The following is a 12,991-nucleotide window of genomic DNA, read 5'->3' on the forward strand; positions in this document are numbered from 1 at the left end:
TAAGCTCTGTCTCCATCTGCATTTTGCATAAGGCTACCTTTCTGCCTTCCGAGGTTAAGCACTACCTCCATCTGCATTTCTTGCATTACATAAGGCTACCTTTCTGCCTTCCGAGACTAAGCTCTATCTCCATCCTGCATGGCTGAAATATCGCCACTTTATTTTCTTGCATCAGCTGAAAGATCGCCACCTTATCTCTCTCGCATGGTTGAAATATCGCCACCTTTTATTTACGTCTTGCATCGGCTGAAATATCGCCAAACCCTACATTTCATGGGCTAAAAGATCGCCACCTTCTGCATTTCATGGGCTGAAAGATCGCCAAATTGTCCAAAGGCGTCATTGTTCGGAGGCACCATTTGCATAGCCCGAGAATGCCATGCCATAGCCTGAGGAGCCTATTTTATCTTTTGTATATCATTATTCAAAGGCATCATGGTTCGGAGGCATCATTCTCATATCCCGAGAACATCATTTCACAGCCTGCGAATCCTTTATTATACGCTTTATGGCCCAGGACGTCATGGTCTGAGGACATCATCCTAACCGTCCAAAGACAATATTCGTGGTCCGATGGGAACTTGCATCATGTTTAAATTTATGCACAATGTATGTTGGTATTGTTCATTTGCAGGTACACCGGCTAGCAACGGCTGTCTCATCAGGTGCGATCTCGCTCCGGTTCCCGCAGCCTATCAATTTTTAGAAACCTCTCTCAATCTAAACATCGCTGTCGTCCATTTCAAATCTCCATCGGCATATTCCGTAAATGGTTCCTGAACTACATATGGCCTAATTCCTGTAAGACCAGGGATATGTAGGTGGCTTAGAGACCAGAGCTTGGTCAAAACTCCTTTCAAATCGCCACTTCCGGTCAAAATTGGCCATCATATCTTTACCCGACAACTCTTTCATCCTACTTGGGTAAAGAGGGGCAGCTGTTGATACCCAAATTTTCCCTATGTATTTCTATACAAAATACTTTCAAAATAACATATATGTGCATACATAAGCATGCCCAAGTATTTTGGTATTTTTTCCAAATTTTTAAAGATTTTCAAAACCAATTTATTGTCTATATTAGCAGTGCAAAATCCAATAATTATTTCCAAAATTATCATTTTGGTGAATAATTTATTTATTTCTCATATATACACCAAAATATAATTAAGGTGATTTTTGCATATTTTTACAAATTTATTTGGTATTTTTAAAGCTAATTTGCATATAATTGCAATTATAGCCCATGTTTCGATTAATAGTATTTTTATAATTGCAAAATCAGTTCCAGTATTTTTGTATTACTAATGGTTTCAGTACTTTTAATTTTCTCTTAAAATCATTTCCATTATTTTTATAAAATTAAGAGGGAGAAATTGGCTATTTAATACCTAACCTATTATTATTGCAATTTTAGCCCCAATTGTAACCCACACCATCAAATTTTTAATTAACCCAATACCCAATCCAAATCCGCCCAGCCCAATCTTTGAATAACTCGGCCCAGCTTCGATTTAATCTGACTCGTTGATCAAATGAGATCAACGGCCCAGATTTCGTTTCCTTAATTAAATTCTAACTACCCCCCCCCCGACCCCTCATTTCTTCGAGACCGGTGTCTCTCTACTTAGTCTCTTCCTCTTCTCCTTCTCTCTAGAACCTTCTGGTTCTTCTCCGATGGCCTTCACCATCTATCCGGCCACCTCCAGCCTCACCTCTTTCGACCACCAGTCGTCGTGAAACCTTATCTCGCTGATTCCCTCTATCCTGGAGACCCCAGGAGCCTCTACCATACGAGATGGTCACTGAAATCTTTGCCTGGTTTGTCTTCGGCCTTTCTCCGATGGGTTTTGGTTCGATGGTGCTATGAACACCATTATTGCTGAGTTTCACAGCCAGGTTTCTCCTACTTCTCACTGGTTTCTTATGAAACCCTAATCTCTACTCAGACCTCTTAAATCTCTGTATTTTTTAAACGATTTTAACTCACACCTTTATGTTTTACACTACTCTCTACTCGATCTTTACGATTGCTCAAGTTTTAAACATTTTGTTCCCTTTTTTTTTCAAACTAGGGTTTCTGAACCCCTCTTCGAAATCACTTTATCTTCTGATTTTGAGTACTATATGTTTGTGTTTATATTATTTGCTTGTTTGTGTGATATTCTGGGTTATTCTCCGAGTTCTATGCTTTAATTTTATTGTTAGGGTTCCAACCTTCTACTGTTTCTGTGATTTCTTGCTTAGGATTCTCTGATTTTCGTGCCTATTGTGTTTAATAGGTCTAATTATTCATTGTTTACCAAATATTCTGTTGATTCTGTGCATCTCTTCGAATCCCTGATTTTGTATATGTTTTCCTTAGAAGTTTTTCACTGATTTTGAATCACCTCCTTATTTGTGAGATGCTTTCCTTATTTAGAACTAATTCCTTGTGATTTTAGTCTCATCCGTGATTCTTTGACTAATTTTCAGAGTTAATTTATATTTTTACCATATTTATGCGCATAAATATACTTTCAAATATTCAGTATATATTTTCCTTACTTGAAATATTATGTATTTGGCCCTTATTACATGTTACATGCTTTACTACTCCTATTATGGTAGATTCAGTAGTCTAAGTGATTCTTTCCTTATCTGATATAACTTGTACCCATTCGAATCATGACTCCCTAATTAAAAGGAGTTTGGTCCTGTGACTGATTCCAATTGGTATTGCTTCTATAATTGTGTACTTATTACCCTATTCTCTACTTGTTTTCAAAACTATTCTCGCTCGCTTCTCTTATTGACTATTGGTTACCTAGTCGGCTAAAAGCCAAGACTGAGTAACTTGTTACTCTACTATTTTATTGCTCTATACATTGCTTCTCTCTTGGTCTGCACATTACTGCTCTACTTCCCTGCACACTACTGCTCTATTATCCCACTCTTGACTGGTATGTCTACTATTTGATTTACAGCTTCCAAAACAACATGTTTTTATGCATATTGCACTTTCTCTTATTTCTTTTATGTTTCTACCTATGGTTCTGCTATTTTCATTGCAATTAGCGTGCCTCTTTGCTAGTTCATTGATGTGATTAGCCTTCCCTTAATTCAGCATGTCTACTGCTCCCCTTACTTGTTTAGTACAGTTCTTCCTTACCCCTAACCCCAGCACATTATTAGTATGTATTCACGAACCTTCCTAGCTACTAAATAATCTTGAACCTCTTCCATGAGCACTTTGGGATGAAATGTGTTGTGACTGTTTAAGTTCCGAAATATTTTCTCTGATGTCTACGTATGTGCAACTATGCTCTTACATGTGAATTACTTGTCCCCATTTCCCCTTTCCCCTGTTTGTGTTTGCTTCCCTGAACTATGTGTGATATTCTAATTCTGAGATTGTCCTACTCACCTTCTTACAAAACTGTCACACTCTTCTATTGTTTTTCTTTCAAGAACTGATTCTATATGGATTATTTTTAAACTGTTTTTTTCTCAACTCAATTTCCTTACAACTATATCACGCACTCTCACTACTCTTAGAGATTAGGTTCTACCCCCTTCGTGTAAGCATTGCTTTGAGTACCTCTGAGTACTCACTGAACTTTGATGCACAAGGCTGGTAATTCCACACTGCACTTGTTCAACATTTTTTGGTAAATGTTTGGGTGCTGGTATTGGCCAGGGACCCAATGGGGCCTTAGGGAGCTTTGTCGCACCCAGACCATGGCAAAGGCTGTGAAACTCAAAAGGAGTGACGTTGGAAGATTGGGCCTGGCTGAAGGCTCCCTATAGAATAACTTCTTATTTTTTATTCTTTTTTACTGTATTTCGGCTATCCTTGGTTTGTAATAATTTGTAAACAAATGATTGGGGTCGAATAGTGAATATGGGAGGGGTTATGCATGCTTAGTTCAAGTAATGGGTAGAAAACATGCTTATAGGACTTTATTTACCTACTTGCGCAATAGATATCATGTATAGGACATGCATCTCACATATTAGTAATCCTGTTTTAGGCTCTTTACTTTCAGTCTGTTATTATACTCATTTTGTAATCACGATTAGTTAATAACTAACAAGTAACTATTATAAAATTACTGATGCATTCTCATTAGCATTTAGAGACCATGTTTTAGGAGCTTCTATGTGCATTAGACATCCTGTTACTTAGGGTTTTTTATTTTTTCTGAGTTGCAATTATTGAATGCCTCACCAGTATGTTTAATATAATAATACAAGTTTGGTTTACTGCGTCCTTTTAAAACTGGAAATATACATGTTCACCCCCTTTAAGGTAATTAGGCAACGCATACGATGCCTAGACAAACTTTAGGCCTAATAAGAATCTATTAATCATGTTTTACCGGTTTAAGACCAATCAGCCTCTTATTATTTTGAACTCTGTTGCTCCCATTCTTGCTGAAGTTCATTCTGTTTTTTTTTTTTTAAAAAAAAAACTCCCGCTCTATCTGGAAACAAAATCTTGAAATTGTGCATCTATTTACTCTCACTAATTTTCTGGTTCTTGTTCTATTATGTTTTCAAACTACTGGGTTACCATTCTCTGCCCAGAATCGTGCTATTTTGAATACTTGTCCAGCACCTCGTTAAGCTACTATCACTACTTGGTTTTCAAAAACCATGCTTTAACGATTTTTTTTATCTGTCGCTAAACTCAACTGCTGTTATCTATTCATGTTTTCTGAAAACTCCTATCTTTGAGACATTAAATGTGTTTGAGACGTGCCGATTACATGTTTACTTGTGGAGGGATCTGTGAGCTTTTTATTTGCCTTTGTGTTCCTTTTATGTGTAGTCTTACTTGTTATGTATGTCGCTTACCATTTTGTCCTTTAAACCTAAGGGTTCAGCCTAGTCCTTACCTTGAAGGAATAGTGGTCCTAAATACCCTCTAGGATTTATAGGATGGGATGGGTAATAGCATGCAATAAGTAACGATACCATTCCGCGCTTTAATACCTTAACGGGGTGGGATGGGTAGAATATGGATATGATGACCGGTGCGCCAATATCACGTGCGACCCCTCTTCTGAGGAGTGATTGCTGGATATTGCATTGATGTAATCCATATTATTTGTAAACCTAGGACCCCCTTCCCTTTATTTGCTTTCATCTCTTCTTGTAAAACTATTCAAATCCTTTTTCATAAATTTCTGCCCTCTCTACTTGCCTTCAAAAGTTTTCAACCTAATTGCAATGTTATATGCGAATCCTTATTTGAGCCTTGATTGTTTACTTGTAAAGTCACAATTGTAGTATGGTCGGGACCACACTAGTGGATCTTGAGGGATGCCTAACACCTTCCCCTTGAGATAATTTCTAGCCCTTACCCGAACTCTGGTTTTCCAACTCAAACTCTTCTAAAAAGTGTCCTAATGCACTATAGTCATTAGGTGGCGACTCTTCAACTTCTAAACCCAATTCTCGAAAGGGAATAGAGTTGTCCTCCCAATGTCGTATACCCAATTTCGACCCATAGAAAAAGGGGGCATCGACACCCGTTACATCCCCTACAACAACAACTAATTCTTCCAACGATTTCTCATATACCCATAAAGCATAAAACACCATTATTCAAAATTTCTTTTACTCGAGTTATCCTCGATCTCCACCTCTGTAAGCCACAACTGATTCACCGATATACCACAAACTAAAACTAATATGACACTTAGTCGTGCAATCAACTTATCAATAGCAGACTCCCCCACTTGGCTCAAATCCATAGGTCAAAACACACAAAAACTCGCAATGCCCATACTCTATTACTGTCATAATACTATAGGGGGATTAAACTAAATCCTTCTTAAGTTCGTGCAACACAATCATCTAGTACTTCAAATCATCTGCAAATCTTGCATTCACCTTCGTAACAGTCAAGCCCACAATAATAAGCTATCCAAACCCAAATTGCAACACATATAACCCACTGGTAAAAGAGAACTTGCTACAAAACAAAATAAGGATCACACAACCCTCAAGACACCCCGCAGGAGATAACCTACCTACTTCACCTCAAACTAACATTCCCTTATACCCTTCCACAGTCATAAACATTACGCAATCACTTAATCTTCTGATTCTGAACTCATATCACAACATGACAAATCTACTTCACTCTTCAACTAAACAACATGAAAAGATCCATTGACACACCCATACCCCGAGACTATACGTCAAATCAAGATGGAATTCAAGCACTAAATAGTCCTTTCTACACCTCAAGAAGACCCTTCTCTTCACATCCGAATCATATGAACACATCTCTAGTCACATCATACTCATCACGTAGCCATCCAGTCACTAATTCCACTAATAAGGATACTACCGGACATATAAGTCCAAAAGCACGTGCTCACACAATCACACCTTTGTGCTCAAACTACAGGCAAAGCTCGGCCTCAAGTCCTCCAGACTGGCCTAATATCAACACACAGAAATCACATTTCACCCCTCGATCAGGGAATCACAAGCCATCGATGCACAGCCGATACCGAGCATTTATGCATGAATATGAACATGTGGAAGGAATTTAAAGAGTTACATTTAAGGCTGAATCAATGACGCACGATAAGAATTCAAGAATGTGGGATTTTCTAAATGTTCTGCAGCCTCTCGAAGATAAGTACAAGCGTCTCCGTACAGATCCGCGAGACTCTACTAAACCTGCTCAGGACTTGTGAGACCTATGTAACCTAGGCTCTGATACCAACTTGTCACGACCCCAAAATTAACCCGGTCGTGATGACGCCTATCATGGAACTAGGCCAGCCGACACAATACCAAAACCAATTAATATTTTCATTCTTAGGATAAAATCAAAGCTATTTAACAATAAACCTTTATAAAGTATTTATAACAAAACAATAGTGCGAAAAGAAAAGTCCGACATTGGGGTGTCACTAGTCATGAGCATCTACTATAACTATTTGACAACATAAAGACCAACATGGACGGGAAAATCACTGAATACAACTAAGGGGGAATAAAGAGGGAGGAAAGCAGGGTTGCGATAGCTAGGCAGCTTGCTAACTCCGATTAACCTGCCACTGAGTAATCAACACTCGCTACCGGGTTAAGAATACTTGCATCTGCACACAAGGTGCAGGGAGCATTTAGTGACGAGCATTTAAAAATCATATACATCTCATAACACAAAGCCTCAGTGGAAATAACAAGGTTCAAATCAACAGTTAAATTCCGAACATCTCGTAAAAATTTCAGTTTCAATGAAAGTTGCTTAAAATATTTGTTCAACATTTTCATTAGAGGCTCATTATAGTGGGGAGCTTGGAGAAGTAGTGGGGACGCAAACACAATGTAGTCGACGACTGCGGACTGTATAAGCAAGGCGGCGAGAGAGGTATTAGGGATATCTACGGGCCACAATGGTGGCCACAAAGGAGATTGGTGGTGGAATGCAGTAGTCCAAGGTAAAGTGGAAGCAAAGAAGACGGCTTACCTACAGTTAGTAGGGATCACTAACGAGGAGGAGAAGAGAGAGAACGGTCAAAGGTATAAGGTAGCTAGGAAGGAGGCGAAGATGGCAGTGACGGAGGCTAAGACGACAGCTTTTGCTCGTCTGTATGAGGAACTAAGGAACAAAGGTGGGGAGAGGAAGTTATTCCGACTCGCTAAGGTGAGAGAGAGGACAACTCGGGATCTGGACCAAGTGAGGTGCATAAAAGATGATGACGGCAAAGTTCTGATGGGAGATGACCAAATTAAGAGGAGGTGGCAGACCTACTTTCATAAACTTCTAAGTGAAGAAGGGGATCAGGATATTATACTTGGGGAATCGAGGAATGCCGACAGTCACCATGAATTAAGTAATTGTAGGGACATTGAGATCGATGAAGTCATGGAGGCAATGCGTAAGATGAGAAGGGGCAGAGCTACCGGGCCAGACGAAATTCCGGTTGAACTGTGGAGGTGTGTGGGTAGAGCAGGCTTGGAATGGCTTACTGCATTGTTTAGTGTTATATTCAAGACTAATAGGATGCCTGAAGAGTGGAGGTGGAGTACAATGGTCCCGTTGTATAAGAACAAAGGTGATGTCCAGAGCTGTAACAACTATAGGGGCATCAAATTACTAAGTCATACCATGAAAGTTTGGGAGAGAGTGGTAGAAATGAGAGTGCGAAGGACGGTGTCTATTTCAGACAACCAGTTCGGGTTCATGCCGGGGCGATCTACCACAGAAGCTATCCACCTTATTAGGAGGATGGTGGAACAGTACAGGGATAGGAAGAAGGATCTCCACATGGTGTTTATTGATCTGGAGAAAGCGTACGATAGGGTTCCTAGGGAGGTCTTATGGAGCTGCTTAGAGGATAAAGGGGTCCCGGTTGACTATATTAGGGTGATTAAAGACATGTATGCTGGAGCTAAGACTCGGGTTAGGACAGTAGGAGGCGACTCTGAACACTTTCCAGTTATTACGGGGTTGCACCAAGGGTCTGCGCTCAGCCCATTCCTATTTGCCCTGGTGATGGATGCACTGACTCATCATATTCAAGGGGAGGTGCCATGGTGCATGCTATTTGCTGATGACATTATTCTAATTGACGAGACACGAGGCGGCGTCAACGAGAGGCTAGAGATTTGGAGACATGCTCTTGAGTCTAAAGGTTTCAAGTTGAGCAGGACGAAGACGGAATACCTCGAGTGCAAATTTGGAGTTGAGCCGACGGAAGCGGGAGTTGAAGTGAGGCTTGACTCTCAAGTCATTCCCAAGAGGTGTAGTTTCAAGTACCTTGGATCGGTTATTCATGGGATCGGGGAGATTGACGAGGATGTCACACACCGTATAGGGGTGGGGTGGATGAAGTGGAGGTTAGCGTCGGGAGTCTTGTGTGACAAGAAAGTGTCACCGTTACTAAAAGGTAAGTTTTATAGAGCAGTGGTTAGGCCTGCCATGTTATATGGAACTGAATGTTGGCCGGTAAAGAACTCACATATCCAGAAGATGAAAGTAGCAGAGATGAGGATGTTGAGGTGGATGTGCGGGCATACAAGGATGGATAAGATTAGGAATGAAGATATTCGAGAGAAGGTGGGCGTGGCCCCCATGGAGGACAAAATGCGGGAAGTAAGACTCAGATGGTTCGGGCACATTCAGAGGAGGAGCACTGATGCACCGGTGAGAAGGTGTGAGCGACTAGCTGTAGTGGGCATGCGGAGAGGTAGAGGACGACCTAAGAAGTACTGGGGAGAGGTGATCAGACATGACATGGCGCGACTTAGGATTACTGAGGACATGGCCCTTGACAAGGAATTATGGAGGTCGAGCATTAAGGTTGTGGGTTAGGGGAGAGTTATGAATATTTCTACAGCACAATAGAGTGATACTAGCCAGTTAGGAGTTAGACTGAGAATGTCATTGGTCGTCTATTGATGCAGGGCTTTACCTGCTAGTTTTACTATACCAGTCATCTATTTCGTATTTCGTATTCTGTATTTCATATCTCTTATTATGTTGTTATTTTATTATGCATTTTTATGGTACTAATATATCGGCTCCTGTTGCTTTTTTGAGCCGAGGGTCTCCTGTAAACAGCCTCTCTACCCTTCGGAGTAGGGGTAAGGTCTGCATACACATTACCCTCCCCAGACCCCACTTGTGGGATTATACTGGGTCGTTGTTGTTGTTGTTATTATTGTTGTTGCTCAGTGTAAAAGAAAAGTGAAAACAATAATTTTATAAAAACAAGCTCATCGGGCAAAGTATCACTCATATATATATTTAGCTCATCGGGCAAGCCTCTTAGTCACTCGTGACTCAACTCTCATCAATCAGCACTCACGCTCAATAGGTACCTTATAATAACTGTTGCGGCGTGCAACCCGATCCATAAATATATAGTCGACTACGCTCACTAAGGGTGTGCAGACTCCGGAGGGGATCCTACAGACCAAGCGTTATATCGTTACGGCGTGAAGCCCGATCCAACATATCGCTATGGCGTGCAGCTCGATCCACATATCACTGCAGCGTGCAGCCCGATCCATATACATATATATATCGCTACGGCGTGCAGCCCAATCCATAATTATATAATCCTCACCATCAGGCCCTCGGCCTCTCTCAGTCATCAACCTCACAAGCCACTCGGGCATTTCAGTGAAAAATCAGGGAACTCAGCCCAAACAACTTTCATATATTTAAAACAGAGTAATGAAACTGAATCAGACAATAAACATGTAAAAATCATTACTGAGGATATGTTTTCTAACCAAAACAGTGTGAGGATAGTAGTAAAATATCCCTGAGGGTCCAAACAGTATAGCACAAGGCCCCAAACATGGCATTCAACCCAAGTTAACAGAGTCATTTCTAAAAATCATAGATATCATATAGAAATTTTCAAAATATGCAATTTTGCAGTTGCCATGGGATGGACCAAGTCACAATCCCTACTGGTGAACACCCATACGCCCATCACCTAGCATGTACATCACCTCATTTATCAAAATAGCACGAAATTTTGGGGTTTCATACCCTCAGGATTAGATTTACAATCATTACTTACCTCCAACCGAATGAAAATCTACACCACGATGCCTTTCCCACTCAACTCAGCCTCAAATCACCCCAAATCTATCCAAAATTAGAATCATATCATCAATACATGCTAAAGGAATAAGGCCTACGCGAAAATTATCAAATTAAATCAAAATTCCCGAAATTGCTCAAACCCGGCGTCCCGAGCCCGCGTCTCGGAATCCAACAAAAATTGCAAAACCAGAAACTCCTTTCACTCCCAAGTCTATACATACCAAAATCATCAAAATTGAACCTCAAATGGCCCCTAAAATCCCCAATTTAAACTCTCCAATTTCACGCCCTAAATTCTCAAATTTCTAGTCCAACTTCTCAATTAGATGATGAATAAGATCATAGATTCATGAAATTTAAACCATTATAGGTTAGAATCACTTACCCCAATGTTTCTCCTTCAAATCCCTTGAAAAATCGCCTCTCTTCGAGTTCCTTAAGCGCAAAATCGAAAAATGAAGAATAAACCTCGAGCTAGGGTTTTCTGCCCAGCAAAAACCGCACCTGCGGAAGTCATTTAACTTTCCAAAAACCGCATCTGCGCCCCACGCATTGCACCTGAGGGCACGCAGATGTGACAAAACACCCGCTTCTGCAACTCCCCTCCTGGCCCTCTATTTTCCGCATCTGCGGCTTATCCCACCTGCGGTCACCACTCCGCAGGTGCGGTTATCACAGAACACAGCAACTTTAGCTGAAATTTCCAAGTTTCCAATGCTCCACTAATCACCCGAAATCATACCGAGGCCCTCGAGACCCCAATCAAAAATACCAACAAGTCACATATCATCATACGAACTTAGTCGAACCTTCGGAACATTCAAAACAATATCAAAATACCAAAATACCCTCAGATTCAAGCCTAATAACTTCTAAACTTTCGAATTCTGCAAACGATGCTGAAACTTATCAAACGTCATCTGAATGACCTGAAATTTTGCACACATGTCAAAAAATAATAAAATGGACCTACTCCTATTTCCGGAATTTCATTCTGACCCTGATATCAAAATTTCGCCAAATTTTCAATTTCGCCAATTCAAGCCTAATTCCACCGCGGACCTCCAAATCGCATTCCGGACGCTCTCCCAAGTCCAAAATCACCTAACAGAGCTAATCAAATCATAAAAATATAAATCCGATATCAAATACTAAAAAGTCAAAATTTGGTCAAACCTTTCAAATTTAAAGCTTCAAGCTGAGAATCATTCTTCCATATCTATTCTGATTAACCTAAAAACCAAAACCGACGATTTACATAAGTTATAATACATCATACGGGGCTAGTCATACCCAAGGACTGGCGAGCGAAGTGCAAATGATCAAAACAACCAGTTGGGTCGTTACATAAGTATTATAACTTGTGTGTGTTGCCGAATTTGATTTTCGGATGTTTCAGAATTAGTTTAGAAGGATGATTCTTGTTTTACAAACTTAAGTGGAAAGAATTGACCGAAATTTGACTTTTATGAAAATGACTCCGGAATGGTCTTTTGATTATTTCAATAGTTTTATATGGTGATTTTGGACTTAGGCGTGTGTCCGAATTATGATTTGGAGGTCCGTAGTTTAATTTGATGCATTTTGACGAAAGTTGGAAAGTTAAAGATTTGGAAGATTGAAAGGTTTTTTTTGGAGTTGATATCGAGATTGGATTACGATTTCGAGAGTTGGATTAGCTTTGTTATGTCATTTGGGACTTGCATGCAAAACTTGAGGTCCTTCCGGGTTGATTTGATATGATTCGGCGCGAGTTGTAGGAGTTGAAAGTTCATAAGTTCATTAACTTTGATTCGAGGAGTGATTTGTAATTTTGATATTGTTTTATGTGATTTGAGGCCTCGAACAGGTCCGTGTTATGTTTTGAAACTTGTTGGTATGTTTGGTCGAGGCCCCGGGTGTGTTTCGGATGAGTTTCAGACAGTTTCCATATCTTTGGGCATGTCTGGTTCTGGTGCATCAGACCTGCGCATTTTGGAGCGCAAGTGCGTGGCCGCTTCTGCATGATTTTTGGTCACTTCTACGTCGTTAGAGCATGCCCTATTGCTTCGCTTCTGCGGATGGGGGACTATAGGTGTGAGATCGTATCTACGGAAGAGTGATCGCAGATGGGAAATGGAGACTCAAGATGGTCGTCCGCTTCTGCGGAATTGCAGATACGATGGATGGATCGCAGGTGTGATTTTTTGGGCTGTTAAGTGTAGGCCGCAGGTGCGGGTGTTGTCTTGCAAAAGCGAGAGCGCATGTGCACAAATGCTAAAGTGCTGGGCAGAAGGTATATATCTCGAGGGTTTGGCCATTTTCTTTATATTTTGAGATGTAGACCTCAGTTTTGGGGGATTTTGGAGGGATTCCTCACGGTTTTGATTGGGGTAAGTGTTCTTTACCCGAATTTTAATATATTTCATGAATACATCG

This window comes from Nicotiana sylvestris, chromosome 11 (assembly GCF_000393655.2).
Source record: "Nicotiana sylvestris chromosome 11, ASM39365v2, whole genome shotgun sequence".
Classification (NCBI taxonomy): Eukaryota; Viridiplantae; Streptophyta; class Magnoliopsida; order Solanales; family Solanaceae; genus Nicotiana; species Nicotiana sylvestris.